An 11,817-nucleotide genomic window follows, 5' to 3' on the forward strand; every position below is an offset into this window, starting at 1 on the left:
ATGCTTCATAGAGATTTCAAATATTGACTGTTTAGAAAAAGACAATAAAACATTTGAGAAAATTGATGCATGTAAGCAATTTTGACCAGTTAAAAATGTTTATTTAGTCAAGATGGTCTGTATTACTAGCATTCAGTTACAAAACATCAAAAGTTTATGGAATATAAGAATGCTTTTATCTACACATATCACTAAAATCCTATACAGTGCTTTGCACATAAATTGTACTTTTAATACATGATGCTTTAAAAAAAATAAAAATAAAAAATCTTTTTAAATGATGCTTTCAAATCATATGGTAAAAGACTTTGGATCCCAGAAAGAATTTCTAAGGAAATATGTTATATATCCTTTCCTGGAGGCTTCCAAAAAGCTTTTTTTTTACCTTATAAAGTTTATATAACCCCTTTCTCAAAGATAGGATTGGGATTATTAAATGTCTGAGTATATTATTAGGAAAAGATTCCACAAATTATCTAGCCACTCCGCCGGCCCTGTCCCAAGATCTGAAGATGAGCAAGTCCTAAAGATAGAGGGGAGGGTATGTCCCCAGGGTCCTCTGTGAGGAAGGACTGGGGAATAATAGAGAGAATGAGACCAGAGGATCCCTGAGGCATCCTGTGCTCTCATCGTCCAGCTCCTTTTCTGCTGCATTCCAAAGTGGACTCCAGACCCAGTCCACCCCGATGCACAGCAGAAGTCAATTCTGTCATTACTCAGCAGCACAATAACTTCAAGAATGTACCTGCTTCTGTTTTCTTCTCCAGAACATCTCCCCTGGGCACATGGGTACATCCCATCTTTAGATCTTGTCAATACCGTCGACCATGGAATTCCCTTTTTACAACTTAGGGTGGAACTTTCATTTAGCATTGAGGAGATTCTAAGTCAAAATTTACCAATAAGGTAGAGCTTAGGATTATTTTAAACAAAACAACTAGATGATAACTTAGTTTTGTACTAAAGTTGGAGTTTCCTAAATTGATGTTATCGGCATGGGTGTTTTCAAATTCTGTTTAAAGTTATTAAGAAGTATTCCAGACCTGAACCCTAAAATAGGAAAATAAGACATTTAAGGCATCGGTTGTTAGAATTGTGAATAAGACTCTTGATAGATTGATGGCCTAATGGCAAGTGTGACAACAGATTTAGGAATAACATTACCACCTCAGGAAAAAAATAAACATGAATATTACTAGTAATTAATTTCTTTAATATTTTAAATAACTTTGAAGACATCAAAGGTATTGAAAATTCATATTAGCAGATTCAAGGAAGATTTTTATAATAATCTTTGCCACAATACCACTTACATGTCATCTATTCAATATATTTCAGAAATATTTTAAATTTCTTATCCTTTGGCTTATCTTACTGCCACGTTCATTCCATCATTTTTTTTCCCCAGTGCTTTACAAAGTACGTCCTCAGATTCTCTTTTGCTTGGACTGTTTTCCGTGTGTTCAAAGTTTGCCCCTCAAATCGTCTTACATGGTACTACCAGACTAAGCCTTGTAAACCAGAGTTTTTCTTCATCTTCTTCTCTTTTCAGGAGTTCTGATTTTCCATGGAAATAATTCTAGACTCCTTAGTATGGTATTTAAGTAAGTTTTCTACCTGATTTTCCAGGCTTCTCCCCAGCTACTGCAAAATCTATGCAACTTCTGTGTCTAATATGTAGTCATTTTCACATACCACGAAATCCTCTTCATCTACATTCCATTCTATATTTTTGCCTGAAATCCTACTGCTCCCTCAAACCAAAGTACTGATTCTGTGTGCAATCCTTCAATAAAGCCCAAATCCTTGGAGCTTCCAAAGCACTTTGGTCATGCTCATAAGACAACATTGATCACGTATTGTCTCATATTTTAATTATGAAAGGTATAGGTCTTATTAACTCTCCTGATCTCTGGATGAGATTTATGCATGACACCCCCTTAAAAGTAGAAAACCACACAATCATCACGGTATTTGTTTCATTGAATTGAATGGTTGGGTATATACGGCAGAAAGAGGACCTCTGTCATCTTTTATCACAGTCTCAGAAGAAAGTTACTTAAGTGAAACTGTATGGATAAATTTTTAAAAATTTACGACTCTTCGGGGCTGGCCCCGTGGCCGAGTGGTTAAGTTCGCGTGCTCCGCTGCAGGCGGCCCAGTGTTTCGTTGGTTCGAATCCTGGGCGCGGACATGGCACTGCTCATCAGACCACGCTGAGGCAGCGTCCCACATGCCACAACTAGAAGAACCCACAACGAAAAATATACAACTATGTACGGGGGGCTTTGGGGAGAAAAAGGAAAAAATAAAATCTTTAAAAAAAAAAAAATTTACGACTCTTTGTTTTTTCAAAGGACACTCATTTTGAGTATTTCAAAGTCCCAGGACCAGTGCCAGATTGAGAATTCAGATACAATTAATATCCAGCCCCTGCATTCCGAAAGCTCGAGACCTAACAAGGGAGAGGTGCGCCCAAATATGACTAACTATAATACAATGCTGTAAGTATCCCAGAAAAGGTTAGAAACGAAGTGCCCTGAAAGCACAGAGCAGTTAATTCATGAAGAAAGGAGATGGTAACAGGGTGTGGACAACCTTAGGACAACTTTAGGGCAACCCTGAAGTAGACCTTAAAAGAGAAGGAGCTATTGGACAAATAATGAAGAAGCCAAGCCTGTAAGACCCATGTAGGTGGTTCATTGCTCAACTTTAGGGGCATCAGTCATTTAAACCACAATGCAATGGTGCCCCCTGGAAGTGTACAGGAGTGTGGCCCAGGGAAAGGACAAACCTGGCCAGCAGGTGTGAATGTCAATGTTAAGTCGTTGTCTTGACATCACATATAAGTTCAGTTAAAATTTTACAAAGATTTCACCTCCCATTTTGTCTTTTCCAGCCCTCCCTTCTACAAGGTTTTAGGAAATTTTTTTACATCCTCTGTTTAAAAGGAGAAGCCAAGAACATAACAATTCTTGCTACCTCAATATTCACCGGAAGTTACGGAACAAAATAGGTTGCAGATCAGAATTAACAAACCACAAGAAATCTTAACAATCATTGTTTTTTAAATTCAATGTTTTCAAATTTTTTCAGTCATTTCCTTTTCCTCAAATTAAATTTTGCTAAGATCAATATGTAAATGAGGAAAAAAAAGGTCTTTGTGCTGAGTTCCACAGCTCGTCCTTCCTCTGCCATCAAGACTTGCTGGTTTCTCATGGCCCTAGGGATTCAGAGGCATAGTTTGAAAATTGCTGCTTCTAGACCAACCTGTTCTTTTATAATTGAGGAAACAGAGATCTAAAGAATTCGAAGTACCTTGTGCAAGTTCATAGCATCAGTTAGGGGCAGAATAGGAAATAGGAGTCCCTTCACTGCCACTCCACTGCTCTTTCAAGATAAAATTAATTCTATTTGCATAGCAGAATGAGCATGAGTTACCAGGGTCTCCCAAAGTGACATTTAGGATAGAGACTGTTTTCTTTTTCGTGATAAGACAAGACTTGATTGGAATTCAGTAACTCACTGTTAAGCATTTCAGAATCAATGCTAAGTCTTTTATTTTATTCTATCTCGCCTCCATTTTGATGCTGAATTACCAGAAATGACAACTCTCAGGCCCTTTAACTTCTCGATCCTAGACAAGAGAGATGGTTAAAGAAATTAATCTCAGTGATGGCGTTGGCTAGCTAGGCACATCCGTGCTGTGGAAATCAAAGTTCGATGTATTATCTCTCCCGGTTTAAAAAGGAAGAAAAAAACCCAATGACTTTCCTCGCATCTTATCAGTTGTGAGGAAGGAGAACAAAATGTGTAGACTCCTGGGCTAGTCCAACGTGTTATGTTTTAATTTAGAGATTAAGCGATTTTTAAAACTGTATATATACACACATATATGAAAGAGGACTTAACCAAAATAATCAAATATATGGGTGCTGTAAATTATCCTCCTTGTCAGAACAGGTTAGTAACTATGACCGAATGGGACTGAAATAACGTTGGAACTAAATAGAGGAACTAAGTAAATGGAACTACAATAGAGGAAAAACAGTGTGTACCTATGTAGACCCCTGCTACTGGCAATCATTAAATGAACTATTGTAGCTCAACAATTTGAAAGACATTTGGATAATTTAAATAGCCTCACACTTTATCATGACAAAACGTTTGCCAAAAAGAGTAATGGAAATACTTGCTTATTTTTAAGATCAAATGAGTTAATAACTTTTGAGAGTCAAGCAATCTTTAGCTATAGAACCAAAATAACAAGGTATGGTTTACAAATATAATGCGAAGCTTGAGCTGAATCAATACTGACAAATTATAATGGCAGACTTCACATAAAGCCCTTGAAAATTACCATGGCCATTGCTTTTGGAAGTTATGGATATTCTTGATTACTAGTAGCACAGAAGTCATTTTAGCTTCTCTCCTAACAGAGCAGGGGATTAGAGACAATGCAAAATTCTTTCTTTCTAATTATACCACATCTGGATTTCACCTTCCAAATCAAAATGTCTCCCTCAAAGCAAGGCCCAGGAAAAAGATATACGTTAATTTTCTAAACAGACCGCAATCCCCTAGCCTCTTGCAAAATTAGTGCTATTGTGTGCCACAATTTTCATATGCCGTCACTAACTTCATCAATCATCCTAGAAAGCAGACAGAACACAATAAAGAGGCTAGCAGAGGAGAGCATCTTGGAGAAATACTTCATAACTTACAGAGAGTAACCCAAATGGAAACTTCTGAGAAAAACTAATTGGAAACATTTCTGCTCGAAGACAGGCCCTAAACAAGTCTTTAATTTGTGAGTCCTACCATTTCAAATCTCTCTCCTTATATATGCATGTGTGCACACACACACATTCCCCAAAAAGCCATTGGTACAAAAGAACCCAATAACAAATTAATGACTAGTTACTTGCTGAACAAAATGAAAGTATTTTTATTTAAATTACAAGGTTGCCTATATTTTACATCTCAAATTATTTTGAAGTATTCTTAAAAATTGACCTTACACTTTCAATTCATCTGCCTCCTTCTAAACAGAAAAACATTTATTAAAACTAAATGGTTCGGGGGTCTGGGCCCATGACCGAGTGGTTAAGATCTTGTGCTCCGCTTCTGTGGCCCAGGATTTGCCGGTTTGGATCCTGGGTGCAGACCCACACGCCACTCATCAAGCCATGCCATGGAGGTATCCTACATAGAGGAACTAGAAGGACATACAACCAGGATATACAACTATGTACTGGGGCTTTGGGGAGGCAAAAAACAAAAAAGAGGCAGACTGGCAACAGATGTTAGCTCATGGCTAATCTTCCTCACCAGAGTAAAAGCGAAAAACCCTAGATTGTCCACAATGGAAGTTATTTGTCATGAAGGAAGTTAAGAGGTGAGCCATTCTCTAGTCATGTATGCTAGATGATAATCTTTATTTTTAAAGAACAACCCTATGGGAATCATTGTGTACTGAATTCTGCTTAGCAGAGTAAGCGAGGGCAGTTCAGGCAGAGCCTGAAATTCTCTCTGAAAAGGAAATTCTGTCTTGAGGGGGAAATACGATGTCCAACCACTTTCTACCTGGCTAGTCTCCAAGTGCATGATGAATTGGAAAAATATAACATACAAAAGGAATATTTATGTGTCTTCCTCCTTCATCAGATACACAGTATTTTTTCTCCCATGTCACAAAAACTGTAACCGCAATTTACAAGTATATGCACAATCAAATTACTATTGATTTAACGATGCATTTCTTTGATGTCCCTTGCCTTAACCTCATTTATAAAGCTGTTTTGCATTATTTCAAACTGTCAATGATTTGTGACTCATGAATATTCAAATCTAATTTGCACTTACCTTTTTGGTATGCATGCTTCCTTGCAATATGTCTCTATATTTGCCCTTTTGTTTTGTATTTACTTGCGGATTGTTTTATTGAAATAATGCTCCTTTAAAAGCATAGTAAGTGTATTTAAAAACAACGAGAGTGGTTGGCGATTGACTTTTCTTGATCTCAATACACTATCTATATTTTGCTACTTAGCAAGTTAGTCATTCGGCAAACGTGTCTGCAGTATTAAAATAGTCACGCTCTCGACGGTTGATGGCAATTTCAGTGAGATGGGTTTCGTTTTGCTAAGCTATGTCTCTAGGAAAGAGTCAACAATTTTTAGATGAATTTGAGCCTTAAAAAAAGAAAGAAAGAAAGAAAGGATTATTTCTGGTGGAAAAACAATAAGTTCATGCAGAATTGAGCCCTTCATGTCAGTGTGGATCAACTTTTCCACTTACATTGTGGAATGCAAGAAATGAAACTTAATGCTCTCAAGCACTAAAAAACCCTTTTAGACGTCTTTCAGATGATGATAGCTAAAAGAGACACCCAGGACTTTGTGGATTGCAGGCATGTCACTAGTGATTGAAGGTCCAAAACAGCAGAGCAGGGAGCCACCTGCCTACAGAATAGGCAGAATTTCTTCTTGCAAAACCTGTTCTGGGACAAACGGAAAGTGTCATGTGAAAAAAAAAATAGAATAAAGAACATCTCTTTTATAATTGATTTCTGGGCTCAACTGTGATTTCTAAGAACATCCGAACAATTAAATGCCCTACTTTGCCAAAAAAGAAAACATTTTCAAATATATACGCTTTCATGCCAGTAGCTAAAACAGAAAGATAGTTAATAACATTTCAATGCAATAGCTGTGTGTTTCCTTAATTTGCTTCATGTTTCGCTTCTAAACTATCTTTTAAGCTATAAAGAAATCATTGGCCACATATTGCCTTCCGTCACACAATAGAGGTGTCCCCACAGTCACTAAATGATTCTGCGCAAAGGATGGAGGCAGGCCTCAGCACACCCCACCTAGCCAACAACGTATTTCTGTTTCTACAATTTTCTCATTGTCCCTGAATTGTACATACTCCCTCACGTAGTCCAATCTCCTTCCAAAAGCTGCTGAATTGCTAACTAGTATCTTTAGTAGTCTTTCTTTTTCACTTAGAAAGCCAATTTTTTAATTACTGGGGAAAGGTTTCCTGCCATGATATTTAATTGTTTATGTGTGTTTAAACAAATGTCCTTTGTCTACAAGAGTTCATAATGTTTTCCTAACTCTATCATTTTCTTTACAGTAGTGATATCAGTATTATTCCCTCCATTCTAAAAACCAAACATCACGGATTCACTGGACCCCACAGTATGGTACCTAAAGCTATCTTTGAAGGAAATCCCTCCACAGGATGCTACTGTTCATATAACCAATGGTTTATTACATCCTGATCTCTAACCCATGAATCAGAGGACTCTGCTCTGGGAGACAGAAAACTGTTAGGAACAAGGGTTCTAGCATCATGATCCTTAATCCTTCTAGTAACTAACTGTGTGAATTAGAGCAAGCCGCCTAATCTCTACCAGGCTCACTCTCCTCACCTGGGAAACGGGGGCCATAATAGTGCCTACCTTAGATTATTATGAGAATTAAATGAGAATATTCAAATGTAATGCTTAGCACACTGGCTGGCAGCTGATCACTGCTCAATATGGAACAGCTATTCCTAAAGCCCAGTGCTCACCATGAGTTGTACCTAGTCTCTAGTGAATTGTATTTTAAACTGAGAAAATGTTGTCTTCTCAGAATCTATTCCATGCCTACCCCATTTTGTACCAGTACCACAGCTAGTGTTTGCTCCTAACTCCAGGGCTGGGTCCTCACTCTAACTCCGTGCTTGTTTCAGGGCTCCTGGTTCAGCCAAGTTAAGCCTTAGCAAAGATGTACAAAAGAGATGTGAGGGTAAGTTACCAGGGCCTTGTCGAATTACTTTTTGCACACATCTTTCCAGAACAACATCCAAAGAAAGAGAAACAGGCTCTCTTCCTCTGTGTTGTCGTGAGAAGACAGGAGACCCAGAACTGCAGAGGCCATCCGGCTACCAGCCAGAGGAGAAAGTTGATGCACAGAAGAGGGCAGAGCCAAGAGAACTGAAAGGAAAGAGAGATGGAGCCTGCCACACCACTTGCCAATGGCATAGCTGTATGCCCTAATTGCTTGGGCCAGTCTCAATTGAGTTTTCTGTTACTTGCAGCCAAAAGCATTCTAACCGATACAGAGAAGCAGCCAAAACCAAGGGATTTTACATGTCAACTCAGAGCACAACACTCATTCGCAGAGCAGATCGGTCCGTGCCTGAGTTTACACAAGCATGGAAACATGTTGTAACCTCTCCTGCCTTTTCTAAGTCGGTGTTCCAGCCACACCTCCACAATATGTTTACCTTTGTCTAAAAAGTCTAAAAAGATTAAGAGTGAGTCCTCCAAGATTTCTCCAAGCTCCTAAATGACCAGCAGGACCTCCAAAGTGCTCTTTTTGCTTTGGTAGAGATAGAATTCAAGGCGAGGGTATCACCATTGGCTTGCTGCTGTAACCTCATCTCAGAGCCACAGGTTGCAGAATTTTAGCGTTCAAAAATATACTCTGAATTTTACATGCTTTACCTTCTAGAAAGTCACAATCCAACACAGAGTGGCACCACATGCATCTAATCTAATGGCATGAAATCTAAATGAAAATTATTTTCTGATTAGTTATATGATTTTATGTTCCTATTTCTAGCTGACCCGTTTAACCTAGCATATGTAACCAAAAATAAGTCGATGCCTCTGAGCCTCATTTTGCATCTATACCAGAAGGATAAATCCCGTTTGCTTGGTCTCTGAGGAAACTGAATAGTGAGTTATATGATCAAAATGAGTTATTCTCAACAAAAAATCCAACAATGAACTTTTTATGGTACCAAATCACTTCAGCCTTTCTCTACCCCTCTTCCCACCCTATCTGCTCCAAGTTATCCATGATTTAACCTTATCTGGGACTGTCAGGATTATATTTCCAGTAGCCCTTTGAATAGGCAGTGAGAGGAGAAACCAGGTAATTCTCTATCGCCCTTTATTATAGAGAACTGCAGATCTGGAGACATTCTTAGATATTATCTAAAGGGCCAGCCGCAGATAATGCCAGAGACGTGCTGAGGGTCACAGTGCTGCAAGCAAGTCCTTTGACTCTCAAGCCAGCATCGCTTCCACCGTCCACCACTATACCTTTCATATAAAGTGGCTCTTAAAAGATGTATGAATGATACATTACTCACTTTAATCTGTGGGGCAGCCCTCTGTTGCTTAATTTATCTCCATAAGAGTCCAAGTACATCATATCTCAGCTTTACGCTTACTTAAAAACACTACTTTTTGTATTTTAAAATATAAAGAGTCAAGTACTGGCCTATCTTGCTGTAGATTTCTTTATAGCACGTAAGAAAATGTCCCCGTCTTGTTTTTCTGATAACTAGAATAGAAGTAGTAAAGACATGTGTTTTTAAATGTAGTTTTCTTTTTTTTTTTTTTTAAAGATTGGCACCTGAGCTAACAACTGTTGCCAATCTTCTTCTTTTTTTTTTTCTGCTTTTTCTCCCCAAATCCCCCCAGTACATAATTGTATACTTTAGTTGTGGCACATGGGACACCACCTCAACATGGCCTGATGAGCGATGCCATGTCCACACCCAGGATCTGAACCCTGGGCTGCCGAAGAGGAGCGCGCGAACCTAACCACTGGGCCATGGGGCTGGCCCTTTTTTTTTAAAGATTGCCACCTGTGCTAACATCTGTTGCCAATCTTTTTTCTTCTTCTTCTCCCCAAAGCCCCCTGGTACATGGTTGTATATTCTAGTTGTGAGAGCCTCTGGTTGTGCTATGTGGGACGCCACCTCAACATGACCTGACGAGCAGTGCCACAACCGCGCCCAGGATCCGAAGCGATGAAACTCAGGACCACTGAAGTGGAGCCCGCGAACCTAATCATTCGGCCACAGGGCCAGCCCCCATAAATGTGGTTTTCTTATGGCTCCTCCTGTGCTGGGATCTGCATCAACTGACATTGGTGGCCTTTGTGACCGTGGTCTTGCCATTAGTCATGGGGAGTGCATTTACAACCCCTGAATGAAAAGCTCCTTTTGTCCATCTGACAAATATCAGTCCTAGAAACCAACATTGGAGACACTTTGGCTAATTCTTAACATATGAGGTTTTTACAGAAGACTTTCAAAAATCTAGGTTAAGAACATATCCCTAAATTATTTCAGTTTCTTACCTTAATTTTTTGTAATACCTTAAAAATTATTTTTAAATGTCTTCATTTTCCTAATTCTAAAGTAAGAATAATTATATTGGTCATATATTTCCAAATATTGCTATGAGAACAAGCAAGACCATAAAGCACATACTTTCATAGACTCATATTTTGTGGATCTTACATACATATGTGAATTTCATAAATCATTGTGACAAAATAATCACATACACACACAGTAAAAAAAAAAAAAAACTGGTGTTTAGAAATCAGGTGATTCAAAGTAAAACTTCTGATCTCCTCATATTGGGTGGGTATCTCTAGTTTAAAAGTTTTTATTTAATTCAAAGCTGAAATAGGATCCTCAAGGAGAAGCATCAGATTTCTGTTTTTAGAAATATTTAAAAACCACCTGCAAATCAATCATGAGTGAAACAAGATCTAGAATCCCTGAGATTAGTAATGAACAGGATGAGATTATATCCAGATAATCTTCCCGTGATGCTTTCTCTCCCCTACTGATTGTCATCAGGGCCATCTAAGCACCCACCTGAAGAAATGTGAAAAAGCACACAGAACCCTATTAGCCATAAAATATTAGTAATAAAAAAGTGAACATGTATACAGATATAACAGACATTAAAAAATACTATGAAAAGACTAACAGACATCATTATACAATATGTTTGAAAACTTAGATGATATGGATAAATTTACATGAAGTTATAATTTACCAAATCTGACTCAAAAAGAGGTGATAGATCTGAATTGCCATGTTATAAATATTAAAGAAATTTAATCAGTAACTGAGTCATTCTTTAAAAAAAAGCTAAAAAAAAATAAAAGAAAGCTAATATTCTTTTAGAGTAAACCTTTCCAAATTTTCCATTCTCTTGCATCAATAGAAATTTCAAAATCCTAAGCAAAATATTGTTAACCTCAACCTAGCTGTGTACAATAAAGATAGTACCATGATCAACTTGGGTGTAGTCCAGAAACACAAGAATAGTTTAATATTAGAAGAGCTATAAATGAAATATTCCCCAGTAAAAGAGTAAAGGGAAAAAATGGTCATTTCGCTACATACAGAAATGCCATTTAACAAAATATAACACTCATTATTTAAAAAAAAAAAAAACTCCTAGAAAACTAGGCATGGGAGGAAAAATGTCTTTAATCTGGTGAAGATTATCATTAACTACAGTAAACAGCGTTCTTAGTAGAGAAATGCTAGAAACACTCATTTAAATTAGGAATGAGATAGTAATGCCCATTATTTAAGAATGCTTCTTTTCATCATTGTCTATTGTTTCTGGTACTAGAATAGGCAATTAGATTAAAAGAAGAAGAAAAAGGAGGAGAAGGAAGGGAAGAGAAGCGATGAGATGAGAATAGAAGAAGGAAAGAAAGGAAAAGAAAGAATTAAAGTCATAGGATTGGAAAGGAAGAAATAAAACTTTCATTTTTCTGAAGACTATATTATTATCTACACGGAAGGCCCAAAGAATTTATAAACAAATTCATATACAGAAGAGATGGCATGATCACTGGGAAAGCATTGGAGTTGGAATGTGGGTCATCCATACAGAGAAAATGGAAATGGATTCTTACTCATTCCTACACACAAAAATCAATTCCTTGTTGGTTAAAGAATTAAGTGCAAAAAGAAAAACAATCACATTTC

This window comes from Equus przewalskii, chromosome 1, assembly GCF_037783145.1.
Source record: "Equus przewalskii isolate Varuska chromosome 1, EquPr2, whole genome shotgun sequence".
NCBI lineage: Eukaryota > Metazoa > Chordata > Mammalia > Perissodactyla > Equidae > Equus > Equus przewalskii.